The sequence below is a fragment of the Amblyraja radiata genome, chromosome 37, assembly GCF_010909765.2.
Source record: "Amblyraja radiata isolate CabotCenter1 chromosome 37, sAmbRad1.1.pri, whole genome shotgun sequence".
NCBI lineage: Eukaryota > Metazoa > Chordata > Chondrichthyes > Rajiformes > Rajidae > Amblyraja > Amblyraja radiata.
In genome coordinates, this window is record NC_045992.1 from 18165104 (window position 1) to 18182809 (window position 17706).

The 17706-nt window shown below is 45.0% G+C and overlaps 1 long non-coding RNA gene across 1 annotated transcript; it reads right to left on the bottom strand.

The window, feature by feature from the left end:
• Positions 1-678: 678 nt before the first annotated feature.
• On the bottom strand, positions 679-15150 carry LOC116966465. The gene is made up of 3 exons (XR_004410032.1): positions 15068-15150; positions 2990-2994; positions 679-689 (listed from the first exon to the last, which is right to left on the bottom strand). It is a non-coding gene; the product is annotated as an uncharacterized LOC116966465 (long non-coding RNA).
• Between the last annotated feature and the right edge of the window lie 2556 nt (positions 15151-17706).

Sequence of the window (17706 nt, forward strand, 5' to 3'; positions counted from 1 at the left end):
TGGGACGTCGGAGAATACGGGGAGACCTGATGGAAGCGTACAAAATTATGAGGGACATGGGTAAGACAGTCATATCCCTTTTCCCAGGGTGAAATTGTCAAAGTGGAGACCATTGGTTTACAGTCGAAGGAAAAAAACTAAAGAAGATGCGCGGGACACGTTTGATTTTACATGGAGTGGCTTTTTATAGATGTGTCGATAGGCAAGCCCAGGTTGCTGGGATCCAAGAGTCAACACTTCACGTCCCTGGGCTTACATATCTCTGAAGATATGTTCTAGGCCCAGCGCATCGGTTCAGCTGCAACGAAAACTCTTCAAAGTCTCTACTTCCTCAGACGATTGAGGGGATTTGGTATGTCTGCAAATATTCTATCGACCGTCTGCAGGTGTCGGATGGACACCACACTGACAGGCTGTATCGTGGCCTTGTTCAGCAACTCGAATGCCCAGGCACGAATGAGGTTAGAAGGAGTGATAAACATTACCTGGTTCATCGAAGTTCCTGATCTCCCCACCATCGAAGGGATAGGATTACCTCAAAAAGTAAGGTATTATCATCGAAGACTCACATCACCCTGTCCATGTTTTCATTTCTCTCTTACAATGGGAGAGAAGGTTCAGGAGCTTGAAAACCGTGACCAACAGTTTCAGGAAATTCTTCTTCCCAGCAATTGTCAGCCCGTTGAACACTGCACGACACTAACCTCAGCAACAATAAAACTCCGTCTGTCGTGTCTTTGGTTACACTGCCCGTCTTCTGGTTATATTTGCTCTTGTATTATGGTTCTTAGCTATTTGAATATTTATGTGTGTGTAGAGCGTTTATGGGCCCGTTAAGCTGCTGCAAGATAGAAAAAATTAATGTTCAGTTGCTGGTAGCATATGACAATTAAATACTTTTGACTCATTTTCATTGTAACATAGCAGGTTGACAGGAAAATTTGTTTAGTTGCACAGTCATGAGGGTCTTGCGGAAAGTAAATACTCAGTCTTTTTCCTCCAGCGTGGCGGAATTTAAAAGTAGATGGTATCAGGTGAAGAGAGTGAAGGTGGTTACGGAGTACCTGAGGGGCAACTTTTTCACTCAGAGGGTATTCCACATTTGGAGTGCACTGCCAGAGGATGGCATGGACACGAATGCAATCACGACGTTCAAATGCCATTTGGTCAAGAAAATCGATGGGAAGGGTTAAGGGGGAATATGTTTCTAATGCAGGCAAATAGGACCGGCGCTAAATGCAACTTGGCCGGCATGGACAAGGTGGGCCAGTAGGTCAGTTCCCAAACTGAGTAGCTCTATGACTTTGACACTGTGCACTTACTATGAAGCTTCCCCTCCATGCGGGGCATGCCCACATCTCACTACTACCATCGGACAGGAGGAACATGAACTCACAACAACATGTTCTGGAACAGCTTCCCGTCTACCACTATCAGGTTCTTGAACCAACCTGCAAAATCCTAATCCTATCTCGCCAAAATAAATATTTGGTCCAGCTCTTGCCCTGTACGCTTCCTTTTCTACTTGTGCTTCATACAAATGTCTTTTTTTTGGCAGTCTTCTTTCTTTTAGACAATTAATGCATAATTTCTGTAGGTGTAAGAAGGAACTGTATATGGTGGTTTACATTAAAGATAGACATAGAAGATAGACACAAAATTCTAGAATAACTCAGCAGGTCAGGCAGCATTAGGCTGTGAGCAGATGAGCTTTTTTTGTGCAGTTTCGCGACCCAACTCACAGAATTACATGCAATTCTCACGTTGTGTTAAAATATTATATAAATCACCCTAAAACGTGTCAAGAACAAACCTTGCACATTTTTATTGAATTAGAGAAAAACCGGAAAATATTCGGGTGTTTTTAGTCCAATCAAAGCACGTTTAACATTGAGTCGGACACCAGTTGGCCAATCACGCGCTTTATTTCAGGCTAGCTAGGCAGGGAGCACACATCATGGCTGAGAGTACTTCACTGATGCCTGTTTTACTGGAGATTCCGATGAAGGTTCTTTGTTGTTCTGTGGAGTACATGTCGTGGAAACTTGCAGCAGGGTAATTGAATTTTGTGAGAAAAGCATTAAGAAGTCTGAAGAATGTGCAGCTAAGTGGATAGAAGTGGAACAAAGTATTGAAAGCAAAGTCGCTGCTGAGGTGCTGCAACACAAAGAGGCTGTACATAGTGCCGTCCGTAGCGGCAGTTTCCAGGCCCCGACCACGGGAGAACGGAGGAATATTGACTGCAATTTATAGACTTCCATCGGAGTGAGAAATGGTCAGAAATGGCTGATGTATATGTAGAAATGAATTGATGTATGTGAACTTGAACTAATTTATCTATGGTAGTAACAGTGTTATTCTCATTAGTATTAAGAAGAGGTTGACATTTTATGAATTGAAGTCCATGCAGACTTAATGACTATGAGATGTTTTTTTATGTAGCCTCTGCCTGACCCTCCACTTGAACTTGAACTAACTTGTCAATGGACTTATCAAAACTTATCAAAAGACTTGGGATCTGATGAAGAATATTCAGATGAAGATCAGATGTAATGTAAACAAATCAATTGGGGAAATAAATGATTATATAAAATTTTATTTTAATGTCGATCGTTTCACTGTCTATTTGGCTAAATTATTTAAACAGTGAGAGAATTACATATGATAATGGCGTGCTGGTGAATGACAGTGCAACAGTTCACCCAGCCATCCGCACATACATACATACATACATACATACATACATACACACATCCACACACACACACAACCATCCGGATGCACACTTCCATGCATGCACAAACACACATACATCGGAACGCACACACCTCCACCCTCACGCAGACATACCTGTACACATCCATGCACACACATACATCCACACACACATCCACACATACATGCACACATCCATCCATTCACACATACATACATACATCCACACATACATACACATATCCACAGATACTCGTTTGACAGGTATACACACACAAACTACATATACTCAAACAATGCAACACATTTGGGTTATTTTAGGTTAAAGGTAATAGCCCTCAATAGCCACATCAATATCGGCTCCTTGTAGCTTAAAATGAATACTCATCGAGTAAACATCAGAGCATTCGAATCTTGGGCAGGATGTGACATTTACATCAGAAATAAGACAGGACTCTTACAGGTCTGTCACCCAGCCTGGCACTGCCCCAGTCCCACTATGGCCGTTACCCCCAATCTCCCCACTATGGCAGTCAGTGGGGTTCATTAAACGGGGGAACCCAGAGGATCTGTCCTGACCCTTTAATTAGGCAGGTTCATGAGCCCTTAAAACCTGGGACCGCTGCTGCAGTCTCATTAAAGTTCCTTTTAAAGTGACTGGAAGATGCCTTGCAGGACTGTCCCCCCAGCCTGGAACTGCCCCAGTCCCACAGTGGCCGTCACCCCCACTCTGGAAACTGGCAGTCAGTGGAGTTCTGTAAAGGGAGGAACCCACAAGAACTGCCCTCCCCCAATAATTAGGCTGGTTCAGGAACAGGACCTCTACGTCATTAAAAAAACACTCACAGTTATATTCATCATATTATTTTATATAATATAATTATACTTAATTATATATGATTACAGTCATATGTATGTCATATATATATTACATATAAATATACATCTCGGGGCAATGCCCATATTACACCCTGGGCAGCCTATATATGTAATATATAATAATATATTGTTTAAATGGACTGCAACACGGAAATAGGCTGCCCAGGGTGTAATATTGGCATTGCCCCCGAGATGGCGCTTACTTTCACGATCTCGTTTTCTAATTAGTTTAATTAATTAATGTGCAACTGTTGGCACTGACGTGTTATGACATCCTTCTCAATTATATTTCATCTAAATCTGTGGAAATTTTCATGTAGTTCCGTGACATGGATCATGAAAATGGATTTCTAGACACATTTTTGATGCTCGGACCACAGTCTACAGTTTTGAAGTTTTGAAACTGTAGATCATTCAAGCGCTATAGCCACTCAACGTTAGCTGTTGCCACCACAAAGAGAACAAAATAACTGAAAGCGAGAGAAATTAGTGATGTGAATATAACAGACGACCGACTGAGTTAAAAATGGAATGAATAAATGAATAGATCTATCAATCAATAATGTAATCAATAAATGAAGAAAAAAAAACATATTAAGGAAGGACCGGGAGATAGATAGAACGAAACGACATTTTCATAGATACACTGTCAGACCCACATTTTTGGTTAAAGGTATTTAGTCTCAGAAACAAATGCAGCATTTAGACACGAAAATATAAAAACAAGTTGTGCACACATGCACAAGAATTACATCTCGTGCACTTAAATGTAACATTGAACTTCAAGTTAGAAATAAAATAACAAACCTACAGAAACGCTTCGTGAAGAAGAAGTGGCAGAACAGGCCGCAAGGTGGCGCAGCGGTAGATTTTCTACCTTACAGCGCAGCGCTTGCAGCACCGGAGACCCGGATTTGATCCCGACTACGGGTGCTGTCTCTACACAATTTGTACCTTCTCCCGGGACCTCGTGGATTCTCTCCGAGATCTTCGGTTTCCTCACACTGTCCAAAGACGTACAGGTAATTCGGTCAATTGGCTCGGTATAAGTGTAAATTGGCCCAAATGTGTGCAGGATAGTTTTAATGTGCGAGGATCGCTGGTCAGTGCGGACTATGAAGAGATGCAATAAGTCATTTATTGAAACAAAATAGAAACATGTAGTTGAGCAGCAAATGGCGCTGGTGGGAAACACGGAAGAGGCCGTCGAACTGTAACAACGTGGCTCAAAATGGCATGGAATCCGCCGTTAACCTGAAACCGAAAGAGGGGGCTTCAGAGATTGTGGAGGCATTAGTTGTGATCTTTCTGTTTCGTAGTGTCAGGAGTGGTTCCAGACGAATAGAAAATTGCCAATATTATCCCGCTGGACAAGAATGGACTAGAAGTGTAGTTGAAGTGTTGTGTAATGATCCGGATTTGATAAGGTGACTTGAGGTTAAGGAGCCATTAGGAGGTAGTGGCGGCGCCTTGTGGCTGCGGTTCACCTGCAGTACGTCTGTCTTTGTTTCGTTTTGTTGGTCTTGTTAGGAGTATGGTTTTGGTTTATTTTTAGTTGTGTATATGTGGGGGGGGGGGGGGGGTGAAGGGTGGGGGGGAAATTTTTAGTCTCTTCCTTTGAACGGAGACGCGACCTTTTCCTTGCCGCGTCTCCGTTTCGCTGGGGCCTAACATCCTGGAGCTGGCGGCCTCCAAACGGAATCGACCTGAGGGTTCCAGTCGTAGAGCCGGCGGACTTGCTTACCATCACCGTAGTCAAAAATGCTGGAGAAATTCAGCGGGTGAGGAGTCATCTATGCAGCGAAGGAAATAGGCAACGTTTCGGGCCGAAACCCTTCTTCAGACTGATGCAGGGTGGCGGGACGGGGGGGGGGAGGGGGGGGGGATTAAAGGAAGAGGAGGAGCCAGAGGCATGAGGGAGAGCTGAGAAGGGGAGGAGACAGCAAGGGCTATCTGAAATTGGAGGTCAAACTTCAAGCAGCTGGGGTGCAGACTACCCAAGCCGTTATGAGGTGCTGCTCCTCAAATTTCCGGTGGTGCTCACTCTGGCAATGGAGGAGGCCGAGCGGAACTGGCTGACTCGGAGGCTGTGGTGGTACGGCGGATGCGGCCCGACCGGTGCTTCGGAGGCTTCGGCCGCAGGACCTGTGGAGGGTAAAATCGGGAGCTCGCAGATCCCTGGCAGGAGACCGATTTTAGGGGGCTCCCGCAACGGCAACTTCGCCCGCCCCGAATCGCGGGGGTTGAATCGGCCCGACGCAGGGCCTTGCATCGCCGGCGCGGCTTAATCGGCCGCGGCGCTTACCATCGCCCGAGTCGCGATCGCCTCGACGCAGCAGTTTGACTGCCTGGCCGCCGGGAGAAGAACAGAGAACAGGGAAGAGATAAGACTTTTGCCTTCCATCACAGTGAGGAGGTGTTTGGAGATTCACTGTGATGGATTGTATTGTATTCAATTTATTGTCATTATCTCATATTAGAGACAACGAAATGAATTTTCCTTAGTCAAGTATCATAAAAAAAAATAAAAAAATAAACATATTAAAATGAAAAAAAAGCACAAACACAAAAGTCCACAACGCAACACAATGGCACCAAAGTTGAGGAAGGTACCATAGTCCAGCCAGCCTCCCATCCAATCTTCCCAGAGGTCGGGGCCTCCCGAGCATCCGCAGTCGCCACCACGGGCGGCCCGATGCTCAGGCCCTCACGCCGGGATGATGGAACACCGACGCCGAACCCCGACGGAGAACATCCTCAGCGGCCCGGACCTCCAGATCCACGACTCCCGAGTCCACAGGCCGAGCCGGGCGGAGTCGCAGGACCCCGCGATGTTTCCAACGCTGCGCCGCTGCTGCTGGAGCTCTGGTCGGTCCCGGCAGGAAAGGCTATACTAAAAAGGCTATACGGGCAGAAAAGATGAGGTACGAAGGTAAGCTAGCCAAGAATATAAAGGAGGATAGTAAAAGCTTCTTTACGTATGTGAAGAGAAAAACATAGTTAAGACCAAAGTTAAACACTTGAAGACTGAAAAATATAAATTTATTATGTGGAACAAGGATATGGCAGAAGAGTTGTACAGCTACTTTGGATCAATCTTCACTAAGGAGGGCACAAACAATTTTCTTAATGTACTAGTGGCCAGAGGATCTGAGGTGACGAAGGAACTGAAGGAAATCCACATTAGGCAGGAAATGGTGTTGAGTAGACTGATGGGACAAAAGGCCGATAACTCCATAGGGCCTGATGGTCTACATCCCAGGTACGTCAGGAAGTGGCTCTAGAAATCGTGGATGTATAGGTGATAATTTTCCAATGTTCTATACATTCAGGATCAGTTCCTGTGGATTGGCGGGTAGCTAATGTTATTCGACTTGTAAAGAAAGGCGGGAGAGAGAAAACAGGTAATTATAGGCCAGTTAGCCAGACATAGGTAGTGTGGAAGGTGCTGGAGTTAATAATAAAAGATGAAATAGCGGCACATTTGGATAGCAGTAACATGATCGGTCCGAGTAAGTTTGGATTTGCGAAGGGGAAATCATGTTTGACTGATCTTCTGGAATTCTTTGAGGATGTAACTGGGAATATGGACAAGGGAGAGCCAGTGGATGTAGTATACCTGGACATTCAGAAATCAATTTAGGAGATTAATGGGCAAAATTAGGGCACATGGTTCTGGGGGTAGAGTGCTGACATGGATTGAAAATTGTTTGGCAGACAGGAAACAAAGAGTAGGAATTAACGGGTCCCTTTCGGAATGGCAGACAGTGACTAGTGGGGTACCGCAAGGCTCGGTGCTGGGACCGCAGCTATTTACAATATACATCAATGATTTAGATGAAGGGATTCAAAGTAACATGAGCAAATTTGCAGATGACACAAAGCTCGATGACAGTGTGAACTGTGAGGAGGAAGCTATGAGAATTCAGGGTGACTTGGATAGGTTGGGTGAGTGGGCAGATGCATGGCAGATGCAGTTTAATGTGGCTAAATGTGAGATTATCCAATTTGATAGCAAAAACAGGAAGGCAGATTATTATCTAAATTGTGTCAAATTGGGAAAAGGGGAGGCACATCGAGATCTGGGGGGGACCTTGTTCATCAGTCTATGGAAGTAAGCATGCAGGTGTAGTAGGAAGTGAAGAAAGCGAATAGCATGTTGACCTTCATAACAAGAGTGCTTGAGTATAGGAGCTAAGAGGTCCTTCTGCTGTTGCACAGGGCCCTAACGAGGCCACACCTTGAGGATTGTGTGCAGTTTTGGTCCACTAATTGGAGGAAGGACATTCTTACTATAGAGGGCGTGCAGTGTAGGGTCACAAACTTAATTCCCGGGATGGCGGGACTGTCATATGCTGAGAGAATGGAGATGGGCTTGTACACTCTGGATTTAGAATGATGAGAGGGGATCTCATTGAAACATATACGATTATTAAGGGTTTGGTCACGCTAGAGGCAGGAAACGTGTTCCCGATGTTGTGGGAGTCCTGAACCAGGGGCCACGGTATAGGAATAAGGGGGTAAGACATTTAGAAACTTTTTCACACAGAGAGTTGTGAGTCTGTGGAATTCAATGCTTCAAAGGGCGGTGGAGGCCCGTTCTCTCGATACATTCAAGAGAGAGCTAGATGGCCTATTCCTGCACATTGTGTCTATTGTGTATATAATTCCCTGTTATCTCTCTCCCGCCATTCTTAAAACGTGGGATTACATTAGCTACCCTCCAATCCACAGGAACTGATCCTGAATCTAAAGAACATTGGAAAATGATCACCAATGCGTCCCCGATTTGTAGAACCAATTAAGTACCCTTGGATGCAGACCATCAGGCCTGTGCATTTATCAGTCTTCAGTCCCATCAGTCCCAACAACATTTCCTGCTTACTGTGGAATTCCTTCAGTTTCCCCGTCATCCCAGATCCTCTGGCAACAAGTACATCTGGAAGATTGTTTGTGTCCTCCTAAGTGAAGACGGATCCAAAGTACCTGTTCAACGCAGAAGCCTGAAAGCAGATTGGAAGAAGGTGCTCTGAGTCTGGTGTTACGTGCTTTTAAGCATTTGTATATTCTGCGCGACGGAAGCAGGGAAAGACCAAGCTGTTGGAAGGATCCCGAATTATAGCATCTGCATCTCCCCAGTACGGTGAATTATAGGTGGAGTCAATGGTAGGGATCCGGGTCTGTGCGATATATTGGACGATATTCTCAATGCTCTGCAAACTCTTGCGGTAAGGGGCGGCGCTGTTCCTCAGCTAATTCGTGATGCTCGCTTGTGTGGAATATTGCTTTTCTGTCTGTGACATGTGGAGTGCTTGACCGATTGGTGTTGCGTCCACTGCTGTTTGTTTTCCTTATCACCGACAAGTACATAGTTTCACTAAAGTGATGCCGCAGATAGATAGGCTGGTTAAAAAGTATTTTGGTGCATTGGCGATTATTTAGGGAGTTGTATACAGAAGTGCAACCTTACGATGCAGTTGTACAAGACATTGAAGGACCGCATATGTTGTATTTTGTGCAGTATTGGACGCCCAGCTGAGTAAAGTTGCCGTGAAGCTGAAAAGAGCACAGTCAAGATTTGAGAAGATGTTTTCGGAACTGAAAGGTCCGAGCCCGGGGATGCGCGCCAGGTGTTTATTCCATGAAGTGCAGGAGGTTGATGGGCAATCTTATTAAATGATGAGGGAAATATTTATGGTGAAAGCATGGAATCTTTTTCCCAGGGTGGGGGAATCAAATACTGGAGGGCATCAATTTAAAGTGAGAGGGGCAAGATTTAAGAGAATTTGAGGTGCAACGTTTTAATGAGTGGTGGGCATGTGGAATGAGCTGACAGAAGAAGTATTTGAGAGAGGGGCAAATACCGCATTAAAACGACATTAGGACAGGTGCATAGACATGAATGGTTTAGATGGATACGTGTGAAACAAAAGAGACCAGATTATTTGAGGCATCTTGATCGGAACGGACGAGTTGGAAGACGGGCCAGTTTCTGAGTTGTGTGTCTTTGTGAATCTACCTTTATAAATCTACAGTGTCATCCACCAGAACATGAAGCCTCCTTATCCGCGTAATGTTTTCCTGCTATTAAGACTGCGTTCATGCCGAGCAAACTAGAGAGAGAACGGCGGAGAGAAGTGGTCAATTCAGTCGCAGAGCGAAAAAAACAAAAAAAAACCCAACCCAAACAGATAAACAGTGGGATGGATGGATGGATGAAGCGATGGTGTTTGAAACAATAGCTGCATTGCGGGAACAATGCCATCCCACTGTTTCTCCAATCTCCGGAATCCGAGTTTCCGAGTTTCTAACTTCACTGTCAGAGCTAAACATAGTCTGGTCCTGCGGGTGCTCCCCACGGGTGTCGTCATCTGTACACCCGGTTCAATGGATGCCTATTTATAACTGATGTCATTGCCACGTCCCAGTGGATACTCGTGGCTGTATAAAAACACTAGAGAAGTGTAAACGGAAACTTTGCTGGAGGTTTATCCTGTCACATAACAGTTTACATCTGTTACTGCAGAAATGCTGAGCACATACCGCGATGTCGAGAAAATACTGTACGTAATAATTGCGTTAATTGGAGTTCCGGGTAAGTGGTGGAATATTATTTTTCAGAAATTATTACGACGAAGGTAAATGGCAAAGCAATAAACCAGTTTTTTGAAAGGCAAGGGGCTGGAACAACTATACATCAGTGATGGGTATTGTTAGTGAAAGGAAAGCACGGCGCTCAAGCCAATTGGCACATTAAAAGGCAGCTCGAGAGATTGTGGGATTGAAACTGTCCAGGACTCTAAAACGTGATGCACAGCCAGACTTGGTAAAATGCCCAAAGAAGCACTCGAGCAGGTAGTTATGGATTTATTCGATGCTTTTTTTTTAACATCCGTCAATAATCTATAAATGATGTTAGCGTTCCTGCAATATGGGGAGTGGCTATGATAAAACCAATAGGAAGGTAAATGCCGGAGTAACCTGTCTAAAGTAATGGGTGGCTGGTCGTATTTAGTCTGGTTGTCGGTCTGTTATTCTGTACGGGTCTGTGCTGGGTGCGCGATCATGTCTGATATATTGTAAATGGCTTGGGCATAAACGTAGATGGGTTGGTTCGTAAAATTGAAGAGACACCGTGATTGCTCGAGGTTCCCATGATGAAGAATGTTATAGAAATAAATAGCGCGATACTGATTAACTGCAGAAATGAACGGAGACCGGGAAGTTGTGGATTAATGCGAGGAAGACAGGAAGCAAAGAGTAGGAGTAAACGGGTCATTTTCAGAATGGCAGGCAGTGACTTGTGGGGTACCGCAAGGCTCAGTGCTGGGACCCCAGCTATATTTACAATATATATTAATGATCTGGATGAGGGAATTGAATGCAACATCTCCAAATTTGCGGATGACACGAAGCTGGGGGCAGTGTTAGCTGTGGGGAGGATGCTAGGAGGCTGCAATGTGACTTGGATAGGTTGGGTGAGTGGGAAAATGCATGGCAGATGCAGTATAATGTGGATAAATGTGAGGTTATCCGCTTTGGTGGCAAAAACAGTAAAGTAGACTGTTATCTGAATGGTGGCCGATTACGAAAAGGGGAGATGCAACGAGACCTGGGTGTCATGGTACACCAGTCATTGAAAGTAGGAATGCAGGTGCAGCAGGCAGTGATGAAAGCAAATGGTATGTTAGCATTCATAGCAAAAGGATTTGAGTATAGGAGCAGGGAGGTTCTACTGCAGTTGTACAGGGTCTTGGTGAGACCACACCTGGAGTATTGTGCACAAATTTGGTCTCCTAATCTGAGGAAAGACATTCTTGCCATAGAGGGAGTACAGAAAAGGTTCACCAGACTGATTCCTGGGATGGCAGGACTTTCATATGAAGAAAGACTGGATAGGCTCGGCTTGTACACGCTAGAATTTAGAAGATTGAGGGGGGATCTTATAGAAACTTACAAAATTCTTAAGGGGTTGGACAGGCAAGATGAAAGAAGATTATTCCCGATGTTGGGGAAGTCCAGAACTAAGGGTCACAGTTTAAGGATAAGAGGGAAGTCTTTTAGGACCGAGATGAGAAAATCATTTTTTACACAGAGAGTGATGAATCTGTTGCCTGATAACAGCTGGAAAGAAACTGTCCCTGAATCAGGAGGCGTATGTTTTCACATTCTGTTCCTCTTGCCCGATGGGAGAGGAGAGAGAAGGGGGTGACTGGGGGTGAAACCCCGTCTCGATTATGCTGGTGGCCCTTCCGAGGCAGCGTGAAGCGGGGGTATTTAAAGGGAGGTTGGTTTGTGTGTTGGTCGACTACGTACTTAATTCTCTGCAGATTGTTGCTGTGTTGGATGGAGCTGTTTCCAAACCATGCCGTGATGCATCCCGAAAAAAATATTGTACGCAACTCCAGATAAGGTGGGAGGTGTTGTGGACATGTCGACTTTCATCATAAGCCTTATAAGGAAGTGGAGGCGTTGATGTGCTCTCTTGGCCATTACGGCGATAAAGCTAGTCAATTTAACGGTCTTCCACGAATTTGTAATGTAATTTGGATTCGTACTTGGCTGTTCAGTCGTGGGTGAATAACGAGTAAAGAATGCGGCTACGTTTGCATCCTTGCGGAATATTGATGATTATCATAGATGATGATTTGTCCCCTATTTTCACTGATTGTGGTCTGTTGCTCAGGAAATCGAGGATCCAGTTGGGGAGGCGGTGACAACGTGGGGAACACAGTTAGGATACATCGGTTACAATCTCCATTGATTATTTTGTACGAGGGAACCAAAGTAAATTTCAGTCACTGACGATGCTAATGAAATTGCGAATTCTGAGTTCATTCATCCGTGTTATGAGTATCTAAAGGTGTCTTTAATTGTGCATTGCGTGAGATGGTTGCAGCTAGAATGATGGAGAATGGTTAACTTGGTATATTACAAACCAACGGCTACAGTTTGGATGTGGAATGATACTTTCAGGACTAGCTTGAGAAAAGATTTACCATTCATTGAGTAATGACCCCGTGAAATTCTCTCTACATCGGCAGTGAAAGTCAAATCATTGAATAATATTGAAATACGATCCCCATCCCCATCGCTTTATCTGACACGCATCAAGGGCTAAGGGGACATAGTGGAAACGTGGTTTTGAGAGATGTTTCGCCATGATCTTATAGTCCGGGCATTCAGGAATCAGGGCCTCAAGGGCGATTCATACACTTTATGTTGATGCTTCCACCAGTCTGTGAGCGTTGATTGGTTTGGGTCAATATCCAATCGGCGGCCGTTATTCATTTAGGAATATTATTTGAAAAATTCTATCTCGTGAATAACAACAACTCTAATAACATTGCCAATGCAAATTGGTCTCTGGGCAGTAGAGACCAATGACGTGACCGGACACACCAGTGCGGCCTTTAACTGCTGCCTGAACCTAGACTGAGTCACCGCGTAAATAAAAGTGTTCGTACAGCAGTTGAGGATGCTCAACAAAACTCCAAACAGACCAAAGATCTTTTCAGATTCCGTGTACACAAATGCCGTTTTATTAATCTGACCATAGATGAATTGTGCCCCTTCCCTTCCTTAAAAACATTGAACGCTGCGACTCACATTCTGGAAGTGTGGAAACAGTTCGCTCACGCCATCCTTGTCGCAGAAACACGGCTGGATCCGTGAATGAGAAGTTTTCTTTTGGGAAACAACAAAACGATACTGTAGTCATACCTATTCAATATGTATGCATTGATCCCCAGTTTCCGTTCTCTTCTTTTTCTGCAGTGAATTTCGTGGCGATTGTGATCCTTTCCCGTGGAAAGTGCGGCCTCTCCACCTGCACCACTCGCTACCTGGTGGCCATGGCTGCAGCGGATCTGCTAGTTATTATTATTGATGTCATCTGTTATCGCATCAATCGTTATCTTTTCCCGGCGAATTTCCTGGACATCACGCCCGTGTGTTGTAGTGTTAACGTATTGGCTCGTACAGCCAAAAACTGTTCTGTCTGGTTCACTGTCATGTTCACTTTTGATCGATTTGTCGCCATTTGTTGTCAACAACTGAAAACAAAATATTGCACCGGAAAAACAGCGGCTTTGGTTCTTCCCACTATTGGCGTTCTGCTCTTTCTGAAAAACGTCCCCTTCTATTTCGCATATAACCCAAAGCAAATCATCGACAATGTGCCATTCTACTGTCAGGGGAAGAGTAGTTATTTCACTCACCCCGGGTGGATAGGATTTGACACGATCCATAAGGTCGTGACTCCGTTGCTCCCGTTCACCATAATCCTATTGCTCAACACTCTGACAGTCTGGAACATATTAGTGGCCAGTCGGGCCCGAAAGCGGTTGAGGGGTCAGAGCAATGGGGAAAACCGAAGTGACCCAGAGATGCAGAGCAGGAAGAGGTCAGTGATTTTACTCTTCACCCTCTCCGGAAGCTTCATCCTCCTGTGGCTAGTGCATGTGGCACAATTCATCTATGGTCAGATTAATAAAACGGCATTTGTGTACACGGAATCTGAAAAGATCTTTGGTCTGTTTGGAGTTTTGTTGAGCATCCTCAACTGCTGTACGAACACTTTTATTTACGCGGTAACTCAGTCTAGGTTCAGGCAGCAGTTAAAGGCCGCACTGGTGTGTCCGGTCACGTCATTGGTTCAGTTGATGAGGAAACCCACACACTGAGCACAGCCCAAATAGTGCCTTAGAAGTTCATAAGACATGGGAGCATTATTAGACGATTCAGCCCATCGAGTTTGCTTCGCCATTTGATCAAAACGGATTTATTCCCGTCCCCAACTCCCACTCCCCTTAACCTCGAGTTCTGCACAGACCACATACTGGGAAACTGACATTGTCGATTTACTCTTTATATGCCTTTCACAAATGTACGTACCTCTGGAAATTCACCTCTCTGCTTTGCTGGTCTAGGAAAACATTTCAAACCTATTAAACATATCCTCATAACGCGGCCCTCAAGTCTTGTCGATATTCATGTCATACCTTGGCAGCCTGCCTAGCCACTCCAGAGTAACCTTTTTTACGTCATGTACCCATGAACAATGATGTCCCAAATGTTATGGTCATGCTTTGGTCGATCGCCAATGGCACCATTTGCCTCCTGTGGAAGAACATCATTTAGAGGGAAAATAATGGAAAATGGAAAAAGGAGACTTCGCAGATTTGCTTCGAGATTTTATTGTATGATATCATGGAGAGATGGCTGCAACAAAATGCTCACCAGTTCTCTGATTTAGCAGCAGAATTAGCCGACAGGTATACTGTGCTGTACATAACTTTTGTTTTTTGTTAGATACAGCTTTTCGAAAAATATACTATTCATAACCATATAACCATATAACAATTACAGCACGAAAACATGCTGTATCTACTACATGGGTTCCAATTCTTTCATTAGTCATAACATACTCTTTGTTTATGTCAATCTTATTCACAAAACTGATGGTTACTACAAGTTAAACACAATACAAGGGCAACTTGACATTATTCTATCTCACCTTTCAGGCGGCCCGCGCCACCATCCCCTCTCCGAGACAATCATAGGAGATGCGTGAATTGTGGAGGGAGCAGTCCCTGGGGAAGGCGGAAAGGGGTGGAGATGTGAAGATGTGATTATTGGTGGCATCCCTCAGGAGGTGACGGAAATGTCAGAGGATAATATGTGGGATGCGAGTCTGGTGGGGTGACAAGTGAGGATCAGGGGAACTGTCCTTGTTGCGACTGGGCGAACAGAAAGCAAGAGCAGTACTACGGGACGTTGCGGGGTGAGGGTCTCCTCTATGAGGAAAACTCACGTTCCTTGAATAAGGAAATCTCACCCATCCGACTATGGGGTACGTCCCCTCCTCCCCACCGCTTTGCAGTCTAAAGAATCATCGCCAGCCCTTTCCGCTTTCCGCAGAGGCCGTTCCCTGCACAACTCCCTGGTCCCATCTCAATCCCTTTCTGCAGAGAACGTTCTCTCCGCAACTTCCTGGTTAACTCGACGCTTCCCACTCAAACCTCCCCCTTCCCAGTTACAGGAGATGCAACACCTATCCAAATGCCACCCCCCCCCACCAGACCCCCCCCCCCACATCGACTCCGTCCAAGGAACCTGGCAGTCTTTTCAGGTGCGGCAGAGGTTCACTTGCACCTCCTCCAACTTCATCTACTGAATCCGTCACCCATTCCTTCTCTCCAGAGATGCTGCCTGTCCCGCCGAATTATTCCATTTTTTGTGCCTATCCCCCTCTCCCCTGGCATCAATCTGAACAAGAGACTCGACCCGTAATGTCACCCATTCCTTCTCTCCAGAGATGCTGCCGGTCCTGCTGAGTTACTCCAGCTTTTATTCTTAATTGTCTACTGTATATCGTGTTGTTACTAGCGAACAAACCAACAAGGCGAATTATTTGTATGTATACACACTTGGCTATTAAAATGTATTCAATTCATTCAATTCAATTCATTTTGTGTATATCTCCGGCGGTGCAACGGGCGAGTCTCTGCCGGGAGCCGGCAGATTCCCTGGGTCCTGCGGTATGCCGCTGCTGCACATTGTCACTACCTGCTCCCGCCTTGTTGCTCCGGAGTTTACAGCAGCCGTTAGGTCGCCAAGTGTGAAACCCGGTAGACGGATGTGTTGCATTTGAAATGAATTTGTGAAGGCACCGGATAAGTTCCGCAAAGAGTCAACGTGATCTGCTGGCCCTTCAACACTGAAGGAATCTGATATGCAGTTAATCGCATTGACGGGGTTGGGAAATTAATGGGATCTGGGGATTGGACAAAATAAACAGCCGGGTGTGGGTGAATCCTCGGCTGCAGCTCAGTCGGTGCCCGCTGCTTTTACATTGAAGTGTGATCGGAAGATCGGACCGAATGAATGTGGGAGAGACACAGATCAAGATAAAAAGAATATTCAGCAACAGGGCTGCTGGGTCGGGATAATTTAAATAATTTAAAATTCATTGTGAAAACCTCAGGAACGGTGTATCCGAGCGGAACAGACAGCGCAGTCATAACAACGGGATGGGGCAGAGAGTAAGAAATAAAGAAAGTAAGTTGGATAAAAAATGGAAATCGAAGGGATGGTATTACCTCAAAACGTAAGGTATTATCATCGAAGACCCACATCACCCAGTCCATGTTTTCATTTCTCTCTTACAATGGGAGAGAAGGTTCAGGAGCTTGAAAACCGTGACCAACAGTTCCAGGAAATTCTTCTTCCCAGCAATTGTCAGCCCGTTGAACACTGCACGACACTAACCTCAGCAACAATAAAACTCCGTCTGTGGTGTCTTTGGTTACACTGCCCGTCTTCTGGTTATATTTGCTCTTGTATTATGATTATTAGTTATTTGAATATTTATGTGCGTGTAGAGCGTTTATGGGCCCGTTAAGCTGCTGCAAGATAGAACAAATAAATGTTCAGTTGCTGGTAGCATATGACAATTAAACACTTTTGACTCATTTTCATTGTAACATAGCAGGTTGAGAGGAAAATGTGTTTAGTTGCACAATGTCACGAGGGTCTTGCGGAAAGTAAATACTCAGTCTTTTTCCTGCAGCGTGGCGGAATTTAAAAGTAGATGGTATCTGTTGAAGAGAGTGAATGTGGTTATGGAGTACCTGAGGGGCAACTTTTTCACTCAGAGGGTATTCCACATCTGGAGTGCACTGCCAGAGGATGGCATGGACGCGAATGCAATCACGACGTTCAAATGCCATTTGGTCAAGAAAATCGATGGGAAGGGTTAAGGGGGAATATGTGTCTAATGCAGGCAAATAGGACCGGCGCTAAATGCAACTTGGCCGGCATGGACAAGGTGGGCCAGTAGGTCAGTTTCCAAACTGTGTAGCTCTATGACTTTGACTATGTGCACTTACTATGAAGCTTCCCCTCCATGCGGGGCATGCCAACATCTCTCTACTACCATCGGACAGGAGGAACAGGAACTCACACCAACATGTTCTGGAACAGCTTCCCGTCTACCACTATCAGGTTCTTGAACCAACCTGCAAAATCCTAATCCTATCTCGCCAAAATAAATATTTGGTCCAGCTCTTGCCCTTCTCTGTACGCTTCCTTTTCTACTTGTGTTTCATA